Consider the following 16764-nt stretch of genomic DNA (forward strand, 5'->3'; position numbering starts at 1 on the left):
GGGGGGGGGGTGACTTTCTAAGATTTACTCCACGTCTATGCTAGAGATTCACCCTATAATAACTCATCAGGAATCGTGGCCCTTTCTGTAATCTGGAAGCAGTTTCCTTGGGACTGCACTTGCATCCCCTAAATATGCGAGAAAATTATGACCGGAGCTCTGATGAATTTTTAGTACCATAGGGGGATGTTCGATTGTTGATTTATTATTATTATTTTTTTTTTTCAATAATTTTTATTCCACCTTTGCTTTGAAGTATCGCTGATTAATTTATTGTTGGGGGTTGTTTTTCAGGCAGTCCCAATGACACTCATATATTCGCATATATTCGTATATTTCGACGGTGGGGCAGATAAATATATCATTCGTCGCTTTCGAGAGGGTTGAACGACTCCCGGATCGATTTACTTCCTAAACCATCGAAGATTCAGCCAGAGTTTAAACTGGCAGGCACCATTTTGCGGGATTCGAGGGGTTGCGTTTCGGAAATGAGAAATATTATCTCTCTCTCTCATCTCTCCTCTGTCGCTCTTCTTTGCAAACAGAGTTGCCCCTCGGTCTGAATGTATACAGTGTCACCTGAGTTTGCATATTTCGCCACCAGAGGCGCCATTGTCGCTACCCGCAAACTTCAATGTGCCATAATTGTGTCAGCGCGCGAAGTTTACGCTGCCAAATGAAATTTGACGGCTTACCAGATAACGCACTGCACTGATAAGACACCGTGAAACGACGGGGCACGCGCCCCGTAAAATAATAGTAGTCTGGCCATTAAAATAAAAGATAGCCCTATAACTCAAAACAAAATGCTACCGCCGTCTTCGACGGTACATAAAAACTTTTGGAAAGGAATATTTTTTTTTCTTCATTTTATACAAATAACCCTCAAAGCCAATACGAATACTTTTGATTCTTTGTTTTTTTTTTTACAGTATTTTTCAAGAACACGCACACCAATCTCTATTCCCGACTATACGCGCCACCATGGTAAGTTCTATACAACGTTTTGTTGAAAGGGGTGGTTTTGATTAGCTCTGTAGACAATACCCACTCTCTGATACCACTGTGATTCTCTGGCAAGCCCTCACTGCTACCACCCAGCTTCGTTCTCATCCCTCTGCGAGCTACCCTCCTCAGCACCTCTCTAGTCCTAGCCAGGGTAGGCAACGCAGCCACTTTGTACGCGACTGGGCTGTTTTGTGTCTGGCAAACAATGGGCCTACACCACTGGCTGTACACTACTACCCACTACCACTCCGTTCCACCAGCCCCGACCGCCATTGGTCTGGCGATACACCATCCTACGATAAATACTACTGCTCAAGTCAGCACGGACCGATGTACCGAGTCCGAAAAAAATGTGTGAAAAAAATTTTTCAAAAAACCCGTCAATTCGAAAAACCTCATTAATTCCCAATATTTTGTCAATGGCCTCGTGCATGAAATCAATCTCCACGGAATTCCGTTATAAAGCGTTTCGATTGCGCTCAAACAGTTTCCGCGTACCTCGAATCACCGAGCGATAACGTTTCGAAAGTTCGGCCGCGTAAAGTGTAGCGACCTGTAGCGTCCGGCTAACATAAGCCAACACAGGGCGAATGGGAAAAGCGGGATCCACGAGGTATCTCGATTGAAAATTACTCTCTTTCACCCCTTTTCAACGGACGAACAAGGAAAGTAGTAAAAGCACCGCGTGGCTGCCCGTGCTCGGGGCAGGGTGAGTTTTTTTTTTGTTGCCGGTTGTTTTTTGCCTTCCATCGCCTCCAACTTTTTTTTTCCTTTCTGTGTTGTTTTTTTTTTTTTTTTTTTTTTTTGGGCAGGGTGAGTTTTTTTTTTGTTGCCGGTTGTTTTTTGCCTTCCATCGCCTCCAACTTTTTTTTTCCTTTCTGTGTTGTTTTTTTTTTTTTTTTTTTTTTACAAACCGTCCACCAGTAAAACGCGTGCTCGATTTGGTTTTAATTAAAAATATTTAACGCCATCCCTTAGACCTGTGTATGGACTGGATACAGGTATACCTATGTTTTTATATCTATGATATTAAATACGTATGTACGTACGAATATTACCGGGCATCGAAAGCCGTGTCTGTGGCTTCCACGCTTAATTTCCTTGATGGCCACGCCGGCCCGCAACCCCCTCAATCCTTAACCGGCTACGTCCTCCTATTCTTTCTCTCGGCGTCATCCTCTCGGCACGATGCTCCTGGTACTCGTACCAGGGCTGGTGCCTGCTGCCGCTACCGTTGACGAGGCTACGTCGGATTTGGCTGGTGGGAAAAATCGTCACGTTAAATTTCTGGCGTTAAATTAAATATTGCATTGTCACACTCGTAATTAACCAGGCCGCGTGCGCGTATGGCTGGCATGCCGAATAAATTGGCAGGACGTTAGAGGGACACGAGGCAGTAGTCACTTTGAATATCCATATTGATATTGGTTCTTGGTTTTATGACTGGTATAGACTACTATGTATACAAGTGTATTATATATTCTACCTCTACGATTGGACTGCTCGGAATTTTTTTTACGGGTTTGATGCTCCTTCTAATTTTGAGCATCGCGAACGGTTTCGTACTGCATATGGTAGATGCAATTTATGGTACCGAGCAATAAATTTGTACTGGGATTTTTTTTTTCGAGACCAAAAAAATTTTTCGATCTAAATCTATATCTAATGATTTTTTTTTATATTTTCGCGAACGATCCATATTTTTGTAAATCGTATATATCTTTTGCTGTGAATCGGAATCGTCTGGTGTTATGCTCGATCGGCTTATTTTAACATTGATTAGCATTGATTCGAAGCCAGCGTTGTTCCGAAGCAGTTTACCTATTATTTTTAATTGCATTTTTATAGTCCTCGACCGACGACACCGACAGCCAATCACAATCCGAATACCAGTTACGACAATGGAACCTTCGATAAAGCTTGGATTTTTGTGACTGAAGGGAAGGAGGGCTGGATCCGTGTCAGTGGAATAAGGGTGACTGTGGGTATTGGTACGAAACGCTGGATCATAGAGGGCACTGGGTGTATACTGTGAAATTGAATTATTGGCGGGAATTCAAAAATTTTTTTTTCTTAACCAAACAAGCATCCACGCACTTGTAGAAAAGGGGGTCGAGTCCCGTTGCGGTATTCGCGAGACAATGGAAAATTACGCTAACGAATGGCGAGTGTTTTCCGAAGCGGTTTTCAGGACGGTCAGAGAAGCGTGAGAGAGTATTATTTTTCAACGAGACATTGATAACAGCAATAAAAAAAATGTACGAGTAGATAGAAGGGAGGGGAAAAAATAGAAAGAAAAAAATTTTTTAATTCCTACGAACGCATAACCTAAAAACTAAAAAAAAGGTACACCGCATACACGTGAATATCGCTTTACGGATAACAAAGAAGGTAACCGAAAAAAAAAAAAAAAATTAAATGCACATAACGGACAAGGCTGAGAACGCGATATGGCCGAAAGTAGTATCGGATTTGCTTGTGGGGGCATTTTGCGGCAAGTCGTAGAAGGTACGTGGGGCGGGATAGAGTGGGTGGCTGCGGCGACGGCAGGGGCGCGGGGGCCCCGAGAGTAGTGAAGCAGCGTTACGGAAATCTGAGTTCGTGTGGAATTTTTTAATTAGTAACATCTGAAAAAAAAAATTCGATGCCAGGATGGTTCCGTCAGTGGATAGCACGGGTGGGGGGAGGTGGGTTAGGTATCAGATAAAGTCATCCCATACACATTACACACATATTTACCCATAGCCGTATACATTATGGGCATAGATAAATATTTGCTTCGGAAACGCTAAAGGTGCTCTCACAACGTTAACCCACCAGATGTAACGTAAACGAGCATGACCATTGTCACTGAAAATTACGTATACCCCACGTATATTATTTATCGCGCGCGCATATATATTTATACATTATTGAGATCTCTGGTTAGTTGGTGCGTGCCTCGTGGCCGTGCTTCAGATCTTTGCGTGACCCCAAAGCGTCTACGAGCCACTCGAGCAATAATTGTATCTCGTATAGAGGTCAGCAATGCCACTGGAATATATTGGGTAGCATTCAGGAGCGTATCAAAGTGGTTCTTTCAGGTGTGCATATATATATATATATATATATATATATATATATAGTGCAAGAAAGAGGAGACGAAGAAAGAGAATAAATATAAGGGAGGAATTGGATGTATAAGGAGACCAGATAAATATTCTATTCCGGGACATCCGTGGACCAGAAGATTGTACGGCATAAACCTAAAGATGAGTACACAAAGTGGAGACAGTGGTGGAACGAGCGATTCAATTTGGAGTCTATAGACGGGTAGCGCGGTGGATACTGATATCTGATATATACGTATTGTTATCTAGATTGCAGGCATATCGGTGGGTAGATAATACCAGGACTGGGTAGATACACGAGATAGTTTGAGATACTCGTCAGACGTAGCTACGGATTTTTCATTAAGGAGAGAACTTCTGGTGGAGTCTTCCATCTCGGTCTGCCTTATGCCCAGTCGCTCTTTCTCTCCGACTCGAAGAATCTCAAGCGTGACGCAACAATCGTAAGCGTCCGTGGCTGCCGTGATAAGAGGGAGGCGGAGCGGGCATCGCCAGGGGGTGGCTAGGAGAGAAGGTGGAAAAGGGTTGGCATCAATCATAATCCGCAAGTATCACTAGGGTTGGTTATGGTTGTTGTGCTATATCGAGGGGGTTGTTCCTTTATCTCTCGCAGCCTCCCTCGTGGTCCAGTTCGCAATAGGGTTGGGTGGGTTAAAAAGCAAGCTTATCAACTGCATAATGCTTTCCTGATTTTGCAGATTTTAACCATCCGTTATATTTATGTATATGCGTATGCTGGTTGTATGGTAGGTTAGAGGGGGGGACCAGAATTTATTTTTTTTTTTTTTTGGGAACGATGCGTGGTCCATTCTTGAGACTCAGGGCGCTTTTGAGAATGGACGGATGGCGTTGGGACGTACGTCAAGGGCTGATCCTCGGAAAAGATTCTTGATGACGGCCAGGTAGGCGGATGTAGGAATAGGGGATGAAAGTCGTTGAAAAGGGATTCCAGGTGGCAGGAGCGTCTCGTCTGGGTGGCTGCTGATAGGGGATGTTACCTACCGGCGGCGTGTCGCGAATCATTCGCGCCTGCATAAGAGGAAGGTAAGCACGTTGGTCCATACTTGGACGCATGCCTTCTTTTCTATGTACGAAGTCCATAATGCGTGGTATGGACCATACGGGTGGGGGGTTTGTATTCACCCCTTCTACAGCGTGGCAACCTAGTGCTGGTCCACGGACGCAGCGATCAATGCCATCGTCGGCCTTCTATGGCTCGGTCCCCACTCTTGGGCGTTGCCATGGTTACAGCATCCCTCCATCCCCACTAGATAGCCTGTTAAGCTGGTGGTGGGGTGCTGGATGCCGTAAGGGGAATACGGATATACCGGGTACATGGAATTCTTGGAAAAAAGTGAATTTTTACCCTCCTTTTTTGAATGCCCTTTTTCTTTTTGTAAATGTGACACTTTTTTATTTTGACATCTTGAATTGACAGGTTACGGTCGTTTTTTTTTTATCTGTGAGTCCGCTGATGGATTCGATTTGGATTCAGGAGAGATACTGTATTATTGTGACGTATTTCGGTAGAACAGTGCTTGAGGAATGGTATAGGGTTGGAATGACTGTAAGGGGTGAAGTATATATATGTTTCTTCTTAACTGTCAATAAGGGTTGATCCAGCAGTACCATTATGTATTACGAAAAGAGTCTTAAGGGTAGTTCCCATATCCACTACGTTGTTTAACCTAATATTGGGAATAAATCAAAGTTAGCCAAGGGATGGAGTATATACCAACCCCCGAAAAAAATGCGCACCGGCTAGAAAAGATTCGAGAAGATGGATCTCTGCTTTACCGACCAACGTGTCTTTTACGAGCCACCCCAAATCCAGTTACTTGGCCTGTTAGAGATAATGATATTTATGCGCGTCAAGTATATCATCTCTAATTCAAACAGTATATCGAGATCACACACGTGCCGTATGCACACAACATACATTACCGACGTCGAGACTCAAGGAAGAAAAAAGATGCAAAGTTCAAAATGCGCGCCATGGGACGTCAAGAAATAACATAGCTTTGTGACTTTTCCGGCTATACACCTTTTAGTCCGGCATTGCAGCTTATTATCTCCATTACTTTTACCCCAAAGAATAATTTCCGTGAACAGCGGGTATGTATTAAAAAAAAAAAACCGCGTCGTCCCGGAATTTTTGTCATGCGTGAAAAAAAAAATTCTAATTAAAAAAAAAGGAGTTCGAGAAATATTCATTAATTATTTACATCATTAGTCTTCGCCCTAAAGTGTAGTCATTTATAATGAACCCGCCTTTACGTGCATTACGCTGACACAATTGGACCAATGTCGTAACGATAAAGATGCAACGAGAAACTATAGAGGACACTGTATATAATACAGGATATACGAAATGAGTCTAAAGGGTAGATATGATAGAGGGTAGATGGAGGGTTAGAGCAGAAAGTTTTCACATTGTCATTTGGGACACGGCCTTAGGGTCCTTGGTGGACCACTAGCACCCATCCTCGTTTCCCCTACTATGGAGACTGAGGCGACGGTGGTGGGGGCCGATGAGGAGAAGTGAGGGGAGGGGGCGCTATATAAGGACCGAGCGAGGGGGGGAGAGCTCAGTTCCTCCAAGAACAGCGTATCGTTCACGTTTCGAGGTTCTCACGTTGGCTTTCACTGCCACGATGGTTCTGTCTCTTTTTTTGAATAACGTCACGACACCCTTCGTGTCTCTATTATTCTCATCGTCACTCTCATACACGCTTCGTCAACTGCAATCTCTTTTTCACGGAACACACGATGGATTCAATGCTAAGTTACTCGCCGGCTGTCCACGATATACCGTAAGTGCGTCGAAAAATTTATAATCTGTTGGTAAAGAAAAATTGTGTTTATACGTTGTAACGGTAAAGTCGGGTTGCATCTAGATCGAGAAAGTTATGTTGTCGAGATTTGAATTTTTTTTTTTTTTCGTTTTAAGATCGGGACTATTCACGTCCGTGGATATTGTGCACGTTATTTGTATTACTCTTTGTTCGCCGTGTCGCGGACGTGAGATAGTTGGCCACTAGGAAGACTTTCCTTTTTTCATGAAAAAAAGAATATCTGTGAGATTGTGACGAGTTCATTCGCCGAACGAGGTTAGGCATTTTTTATAGTAATTGAGCTAAGCGCCATTGTCTGTGAAACCCCCTTCTTTTATTACGCGCGTTGTACTTGAAATTTTTATCGGCTGACGCATTTTCTTTTCCATTTTAATCGTGCCTCCAAGTTCAAAGTTTAATGACTGCGCATAGATAGCCTGATGCGCTTGGTGTTTGTTACGAAAATTTCTAGAATACCGATGGCTGGCCGTTTCCTTTTATTTTTCTCAGCGAGATTGTCCGTCCGACGTTGGCTGCGACTGTGAAATGTAAGTTTAACTTATGGCTAATTCGAAGTATTTTCACAAATCGATTTATCCGCGATAATGGAGCGTGCTTCGGTGGCAAAACGCACAACTCGCGGTTCGGAGCTTCCACTTTCTCACGATAGTAGCCAATCTGGCGTTGCTATAGCATTGGTTGAACGTAGTGTGTATCTACTCATGTACTACCTTCGGTATATACTGTGATGTATACCCTCTTGTGCGACAGACTGTACGTGCTGACTTCACTGCGTATGTATATATGTATATGGCTGTCTCTCGCGTAGGATTAAATTTTGCTACAGTCGCTGTCGACTGGGGATGACTTTATTGTGACTGCGCGAGAGCTACCCTTTAACGGTTACGCGTAGCATTTCCACAGAAAGGTATCGAACGTTAGGACGAATTTGAAAGTATTCTTTATCATCCGTCCGTGTACAACGATGGTGAAATTATACAAGAGTATTTCTTCGATTCATTGTCTACTGTGTGTTTTATAGCCTCAGTTAAATGTGGATCGTAGGACGTCCAAGAGCTTAGAGTTTATTTTCTCGTGTATTGCGCCGAACTTTTAGTACAAGTATTTAGCATTTCTTCGGATTCACTCAGGTACGAATTTTAAGTAATCTCTAACGAAATATTACTTTTGCTATTATCGAAAAGTCATTATCGCGAACTTCTAGAAGTACATGGAAATGTCTGTTTGAAGTTAACCTTGTATCGTAGCGCAAACAATACGTAACTATATATCTTGTAGCGTCAAAATGAACCAGGCTAAAGACATCAGTTCCACCTGGCGGCGGTTTAAGGAAAACTACAGTTCGACGATGACGATAGGAAAAATCCGCATTTCTATAAATGTCAAAGTATCAACGTTTCGGTCCGCGAATGGATTTCCGTTATTCAGCTGTCAACAGATTTCAAGTTTTCGAACTAAAAGAAACCTGTTGTAATTTTTTTAAATTCCGCATACTGAGAGAACGTTTGATTTTCTTTTGGAAAATAATAATTCGCCACTAGCAATATGTACAGACGATCAATCGTCAGCCTAGTCACAGCATTTGGGACGTGATTCGAATCTCTTGATTAATTGTCTATGGCTGTTGCCAGGTTAGTTTTACACAGAGTATCCCGATTTCACAGCTAGTTTTTCTATACCTTCACAAATGCCGTCGATCCCTTTGCTCTAATTGAAAGTTGAACCACGAAATGAACTAATTACTAGTTTTCACAAACCGCGACAGTCCTCGACGTCGAACTGCCTCGCTCTTATTAGTGCAAACAGTAACTTTTGTCAGTCTCATTGGGACTTTGCTTCCCTTTGCACGAGTAAACTCGGCACTAACGTTGGGTTGGCAAGTTAAACTCTGAGTAAACACTACTGACAAGATTTAATTGCTGAACCACGTACGGAGTACAGCACTCGTGTCGGCGGCTGAGCAGTACAAATACAAGTAGCAGTGGAGTAACAATATCACTAGTGAAAAGAAAGGACAGTGGTAATTTTACAACTTTTTCATTTTAAATTTTATTTTCCCTTTTTTATTATCACAATTGAACATTGGCCTCACGATTTATATGGATTCTTTGATTTTTATGTGGTGTAGCAGCTATTTCCTAGAATCATTATCGACGAAACCCTTGACAGGCAAATTTGCAGAAAATAATTTATCCCCAGTCTCATTTGCGTAATGCAAAGCTATTATTATGTAATGAAAACGCTAATTGCGAAAACGCTAATAATCAAGCTCAGCCGAATCAGCGTCTGCGCATGCGCGTAATCGCGGGTAAACGGAAATGCACGTCTTGAGACGATGTCCTGCACCTTCATTTAATTACCTCGAGTCATTAATACACTGGGGGTTGTTGCTGGCGGGATGAAGATATTTCTTAAATCTCATCTGCGTGTTTCATCTTCTAGTCTGCTTGAACCTGATTGCCGTGGGTCCTGCATAAAATATATATATTTTTTTTTTAATATCACAAATAACGTTTTTAAACCTTTATCGCACCGACTGAGTGAAATATTAAGAATTTTAATGTATTTAATATTTTAATAAGTATCGATATCAAAAATTTAATTAATGATAACAAATTCTGTATTACTCGACATTACGAGCCAGTGACGTTAATATATTTCCTAATTAGATTGAGAATTTAAAAAAAAAATATTTTTTCCCATTTTAAATTTCCCGCGACAGTGTCCTTCTGAGTTCCTTATGGACATAGATGTTACTAAAATACGTGACGGTACAGCGCGCGGGCTATACCCCCGATATAGCATCGTTAATTATTAACAAAATGACGGTGGCTCATTAACGGTTATTTTAATTTTAAAAAATAAATTCGTAGGTCGTACCAAATACCTGGTAACCAGTCGAGCTTTTGCGAAGCATCGATCCGATCGTGTTCTAAAGGGACTCTGGTGAGTGAGGGACGAGAAGGGGGGGACGGTGGAGGAAGGGGTTCGGAATGGAAGAAGTGTAGAAACAAATATAGAACCAGCGAGAGCAAAAGAGAGAAAGAAAAAGAACTGGTAAACAGCATCAAACGAGAGAGAGAGAGAGAGTCTGGGTTCGTATAGTTTCGAGCTCCAGGGGATTAAGGCGCGTACACACTCTCGCAACGAATATTGAATAATATCGCACGCGAACAAGAAGTCAATGCAGGGAGTGTACGTATGAATAAAAAAAGAAGACGCGAGGGAGAGGAGGGCAAAAATAGCAGTATAGAAAGAAAATATACAGGAAATACACAGCGATTCCTATATTCATGGGGGCCAAGTGGGATTAATGTTGCGTACACACCGAAGCGATCCAGACGACAGCCAAAAGGGTCCACATGTTGTGGACGGAATTCACGGTCGGAATCGCCAAGAGAATTCTCTCTGAGATATCCGTGGATGTCAGGGTAGCGACGTCTGGCTCGCACATGCTCCCGACGGAGAGCGGGGAATCCCCGGAGCATGTGGCGCGTCCCGTTACTTTACACAGTGGGTTTTAGGCTTCCCTCCGTAACGAATCCTACGTAACGACGGAACATGGCCGACGTGGACTCGAGTGGCTCTTTCGGATGACCTAACCTCCTTGCAGGGGCAAAAGTTCATTCCACGGCCCATTAATCTCATCTTTGTTCACATAATTTTGGTCTCTTCTTCGAGTTTGGTTTTTCGAAAGTTTTCTGCTTGGGTTAACTCGCGCCTTTTGCTAGCTTTCTCTGATCTATCGGACCCTTTGAAACCTTTTTATCCCTCCCTCTCCGACCCCCCTCTCCCCTCCCCTCCCCGTTCCTCCATCACTCTTACGTAACATACTCTTACCTACCTGTCGCCAGTGTCATTCCTGCAGTCTCGGATTTTAGTTTGTCTATCCATCTCTCTTGCTCGCTCTACTCGGTACCTTCATTGCGTCCCTTGTCATCCCACAGGACCAGCCTTGCCATACGCCCTCTCCTGTTTCCCCTTTCATCTCCGCCGGACTGACGCATTACTCGATGAATTCCCGGAGAACTCGGGACTCCCCGATACGCGGCCCTCGAGAATTTCGGTATTCGAATACCGCGCTCCCATTCCTAGGGAATTACCTTTGGCGGAGCGCCCTCTGCTATTTCCCTAGGGTATTTCAATGTGGCGATATCAAAACACTGTAACGGAGCTACGCTCGTTACTTCGCGCTCTGTCCGTATGGGGGTGTCTATGGGACGGGATTTAAATTTTTGTTCAATTTTTCGTCTTTGCGCTCACTAAGGATTTAAGAGACTAGACTCGCAATCAAGCGCCACTGTCGCCCCTAGGGAAATCGAGATTCAAGCTGGAATTTAAAAAAATTTTTTTTTCGCTCGTACTGTATCTCTATTTTTTTTCACTCCTCTGTTTCTCTAGTCTCCTTGTTTGTCTCTTTCATCGTCCTGCCAGTCCAATGCCTGTCGATGATAATGACGATGACGACGATCCGTTTTATTTGCCACGCGACGAATGCACGGCCCTTTATGTCTTCAGCTCGCTTCGACCCGGTTCGCTCGACGATAGCTGCTGCAGGATGCGCACAATGGCCAGGACGCTGACAATGGCGTCGTTAGCAATGGCCGCGGGCGTCGTACGAACGCGCAATGCAAACGCGGTACGCTAACGCTAAGTAAAGGCCTGCAAGCTCATCCCGACTCACCGAGTCATTCGGATCGTAATGATCTTCGTTTCGGTAGACGCTTTTTTTCTTTTTTAACCTCTCCAAAATTGCTCTTACCCTTAACAGGCTCACCCCTCACTTCTTAACCCACCGTATACATACGATACACTGTACAATAGGATTTCAAGGATTTTCTCAAGTATCACTACAGCAGACTGGCGAAATCTATAAAAATCGAATCCATTCTGAATTATTCAACGACCACTTAAGCTGTCCGTTTCTTAGATGCGTTACGTCATTCCCAATATACGCTCCCTCTATTCTTCGTCAGTTCCACGTTTATTTGCGTTCACAAATTTTTTTTAGGATTCAAACTAAAATCTTTACCGACTAAGTAGATTGGTCATTCATAAATTATTTTTCAGATCTAAAATGATTTTTTTTCCCCAAAATCTCGTTATCATCCCTATCTTCGAGTACCTCCCCGGTGATTTTTTCAAAAAACCCACAAACCACCGAATTCCCTATAAAGGACGCAGAGTTCAGCGAAAGGGTTAACAACTATTGTCGATCGATAATCAATAACAAGACCTTTATATCCGTCTATCTGTGCTAGTTCCCTCGATCGGAACAAAAGGGAAGACACCCTCGAGCACCCTTGGGGGATGTAGCAAAAAGTGGCTGTTTTACGAACACAACAGGGAGGACGTCCAGTACTGACAATGTGAGAGAAAGATGCGAGAGGGACGGACGAGGGAGATATCCCTCGAGTAAAAAAGATGCTGGAGTCTCTGGCGAAGCTGTCGAGTAGAGTTCAGAAGTAGATTAGAGGAACGAGAGGCGGAAGTCGGTCGCGAGTTGTGTGCGAAGGGGAAAAAGGGGGAGGAGTGGCGGTGACCGAATAGAGTCTGGCAGATTTTTGAAGAAGCCTCGTCAAGATTTAGGAACACCTTGGGAACCGATTGTAGGATCAGGTATACAATGGGCAGAACTACCGCGAGAGAGACACGAGTACCTTTCCCCATTTACAGCTATTATTGACAGACTCTCACCCTTGCGTCAGGACACCCTTGCGTCATCCCCTACGTCACCCCTCTGACCGTCCACCCAGATGGGCTACCCGGTATATGCACAGCATCGAGCACTGTATATCTCCTTCGCGCTAACTCTATACTCCATATACCTTCTACTTGTTTATCATACTCATATATACATATATACATATATAAACTGTATCATAGAGTCCCTCCGCAGCATATGTGACGTATTTATAATTATGGCAGTGCGTGATAGCAGTCTCTTGCTGCACGCTTTACTATATCCACACGTGGGCGTAATGATTGCGTATATGAATATGAATCTTCTATCCCCTCTCTGTATCGCTATGGGGATCCACGTGTGTACGTCATATGTAGATGCATATATATATAAGCGCGTATTCATTGGATAGTCCTATCCATATCTTTCTGAGGCTCATAAAGGGTCCCCTGCGTCACGCATGCACACGCGTCAGGATCCCCGTAGCCGGTCGATTGTTGTGACAGCCTCTTGAATATACGCAATGTTAATATATATATGTATCTAAGGAAGATTTAGACAACGCATTAAATACTAAGAATTCATATCTTCTCGCCCGATCCTAACTCAATCCTTTAGTTCACTTGGCTCACCAGCTCATTGCATTTGTCTCTCTTTGTCCATCGATATTTTTCCCGAGCTGACTCGGCTCCAGATTCTCTATGATATATAGACTTCTTTTATACGGGCAGAGGCTGCCATGTAAATTCTCGGTGTGAAAAATTGTTATATATATATATATATATAAATAGGTCCACGAGATACTTTGGGAACCCGAAGCATTAGAGGTTCAAAACTACAAGCTAATGTTTTTTTTTTAAAAAAAGAAACTAATACCTTGGGGTCTTACAGCATTGGAATTCTAAGCTAAACTAACCTAACGAAACCTAACCTAACCTAACAATATAAACAATTTTATTAACAATAAAAAAAATATAAATAAATTCGATGTGAGAGTCGCCTTTATGGGCCTCAAAACAGTCATTACGCTGGAAAAACTTTGAGGTCTGACCCCAAAACAGCCATAAGACCTCGAATAAGCGTGTTCGTAAAAGAAATCGACTCTAAAGTATGCGATAGCCAAATTTATATGTCTGTATATACATAGATAGATGACGTATTGATGATATGTGAAAGAAAAACCGGAAGTAGTTGGGGTCGAATGTTTCCTCCACTTCCGAAGCTTCGATCTGTAACCAATCCTTCCCCTTCCCCAGAAACAAGGCCCAACCCCCTGTAGCAAGCATATGTGGGGGGGGGGGTATGTATCTAGGTCGGCTGTACTTTTGAGGAAAAATGTTCGATTTTTGACTTTTTAGTTGATTATATATATATATATATATATATATATATATATATATATATATATATATATGTGTGTTTCAGAAAAGATATAATGGGGATGTATATACCATTCTTCGTTCGCAAGAGGCAAAGAGGAAATTACCGCTGTTCGTACCATAAGGAAGGTAGACAGGCGTATTCCTGCTCTATCGGTGTAATATAAGGGAGTAAAGGGGAAAAAAGCAGACGTAGAAAAACCAAACGATTGTAAGGAGGTCGAAATGGAAAAAGGTACCCACGACGACGTTGGATAGAACGTCTATTCGCGACTGACCTAGAAAAGGTATGTTTATTATTATTGTTTAACGTAAGGGATGACGTAACCTTCCCTTAAATTCGTGAACAATATTGTATCGGTTTTGCACCCTTTCACGTTTCTCGCTGTATCGTATACCCACCCTGCTGTCCGACAACCCCTTTTGGTCGTTCCCCGTATCCACCCCTCCTGGTTCGTGGGTGGTATCACGTGGGTGGGATTTCGCCGCTGGATGGGTTTAGATATTCTTGCGAGAGGGTGAGAACATGAGCCCTTAAGACACTTGGGCGCTTCTTTCATACATCATAGAAACGACGGAGCGTGTGACGTGACGGGACGCTGAGCGTCGGGTCCATCGTTCATTTCCTATTTTTTTTTTTCACCCCCTTCTTCCGACGCCATATTTATGCCGTATAACATATAGTTGGGAGGTTGGCTGATTTTTCAAACCCCACCAATTTTCTTACTCTCACGTATAAATCATACTTTGTATGTGACACGTGGGTTATCTTTTTTTTTTTTTCATTTTTATAAAATTCACTCGGTTCTCGCTATATTCCATTTTGCGCACCGTTCGCCCTTACTCGCGTCGTCCTATCGAGAGAGATAATCGTGTTAGGGAGGAATTACGTAATCGCGAATTACACGTGACTGTAGCAGACTAATACGTGACGCGCGGAATTTGGCAGCTGAAAATCTGTATATTTGCTTCGCAAAATTTCACTCAATTAATCTCGTTTCCGCGCATTATGTCACGCTACCGGAATCCACTGTTAAAGTACGTTTACCTGTCGTACGGAGGTACGTGGCTTGTACAGCTAATACATATTACGTGGCATGTATATATAGTAAGCCGTAAAGGGTTGCCTTTGTAGCGCACATTTAATATAAAGCCACAATTAACGCGCAAGGTAACGAGACCTTGTATTATAGAAACTTTGGATTCAATCAGAGACAAGACTGCTTCTCGGCAGGTACTCAAAGCTAAATAAACGATTTTTATGTAAAACGTGAGAAAAATTAAGATTTATAATAACGGTGCGACTTTGAAAATTTGATATTTTTTGGCAACTAGTGGATTTTTATCATTTATTTCCTGGTGTATTTCTGAATTTTGAAGTGACTTTTTTTTTAATTTTGAAATGGCCGTTTTTTTTTATTTTTTGAAATTCTTAGGTCCAGGATTTGGTTGGGTTCACCGAAGGTTTCGTAGTAACGACTTTTCCCTGTACAAATGATCCTTCCCTGGCTTTAAAGTGGTACAGCCCAGCATCTGGTAGGTACGATCTCGAAAAAGGAAATTAATTTCTGCTTCGTCTGGGTAAACTCCAATCAAAGTCCGCAAATATTAGGGAGCATATCGTCAAGCGAGTATGAGCTTTCGCGGATGCTGCCGCAACCAATTACCACTTCACATTATGCAATCCGTTTATGCGGCCAACGAAATTTCGCTTATTGCAATATAGCAGCGTGGAAATTATATACTGGGCGTAATATTTGTAACGGGCATTTATTGCGTCGTGTTCTATCGTTTTACGGAGCTTGCGAAACTGTTTAGGCTTGTTTATAGAAATTTTTTCTCTCTCCAATAACTTTAATCGTTACAACGATTCATCGTACAAAGTATTAATGTTTTTATGTGAAAAATTTTTTTTCTCTAACTTTTACTCCACTCCTAAATCACTCGAGCGCACTGCTATTTAATGCTTATAGTATGTGCGATCACGTGCTGTATATTACGAGGGCGTGGACGCCATATTTTATTATTTATTCCACCATTATGATTCCGATGACCTGGCGGGAAGCGTCCCGCGGGAAAATGCTGACCGGAATGGCAAATATTGGCCCTTGCTTTACCGCGCGAACATAAGAGGGCTACTCCGCCTGCCAATGTGGAAAATCGTGTTTCTCTGCCGGGCACTGTATAGATTCTACAGTGTGTTACATATGTCGAGAGGGGCTACACGTAGAAATTATTCGGACCGCGTGCCGTCAGGAAGCGAAGTGTGAAATATAATTTTCATGACGTTGAGTTTGGGTTTGGACTAGAAAAAAAAAATTATTATTTTTTTTTTCGTAAAAAGGATATTTAAAATTCCAAAAATTGTCACGCGATAAAGATGAGTTATTAAAAAAATAATTTATCTTCCCTTCGCAAAGTATCATTACAGTTTTATGGTGTTGAGCGAATTACGAGGCCGGATGACATTTTCTGACATTTTCGTAATGTCGAGCTGCTCCCGCTACGGTGTCGCCCTCTGTCGATGGTATTTGGTACCCAAGGGGTATGCGGGCATAGTTCGTCAGGGCCGTGCAATTCGCCCGGGAAGTTTCGTGTTAATTGTAAGGGTGGTTTGTCGTGGCAGCACTGGATAAAAATGAAAATATGCAAAGTGGGATGATGGTGTTATGGGGAGGTGGAGATGGGAGAGAGAGAGAGAGAGAGAGAGAGAGAGAGAGAGAGAGAGA

The 16764-nt window shown here is 42.7% G+C and overlaps 1 long non-coding RNA gene across 1 annotated transcript in view; it reads left to right on the forward strand.

Annotated features, from left to right (window-relative positions):
• The first annotated feature begins 6724 nt into the window (after positions 1 to 6724).
• The window catches only part of LOC112494083, a 34191-nt gene continuing 24151 nt past the window's right edge, over positions 6725 to 16764 (forward strand). Inside the window, exon 1 of the long non-coding RNA XR_003059217.1 lies at positions 6725 to 6931. This is a non-coding gene — a long non-coding RNA (uncharacterized LOC112494083). The remainder of the gene's footprint in view (positions 6932 to 16764) is intronic.

This window comes from Cephus cinctus, unplaced genomic scaffold (genome assembly GCF_000341935.2).
Source record: "Cephus cinctus unplaced genomic scaffold, Ccin1 Ccin1_scaffold0261, whole genome shotgun sequence".
Classification (NCBI taxonomy): Eukaryota; Metazoa; Arthropoda; class Insecta; order Hymenoptera; family Cephidae; genus Cephus; species Cephus cinctus.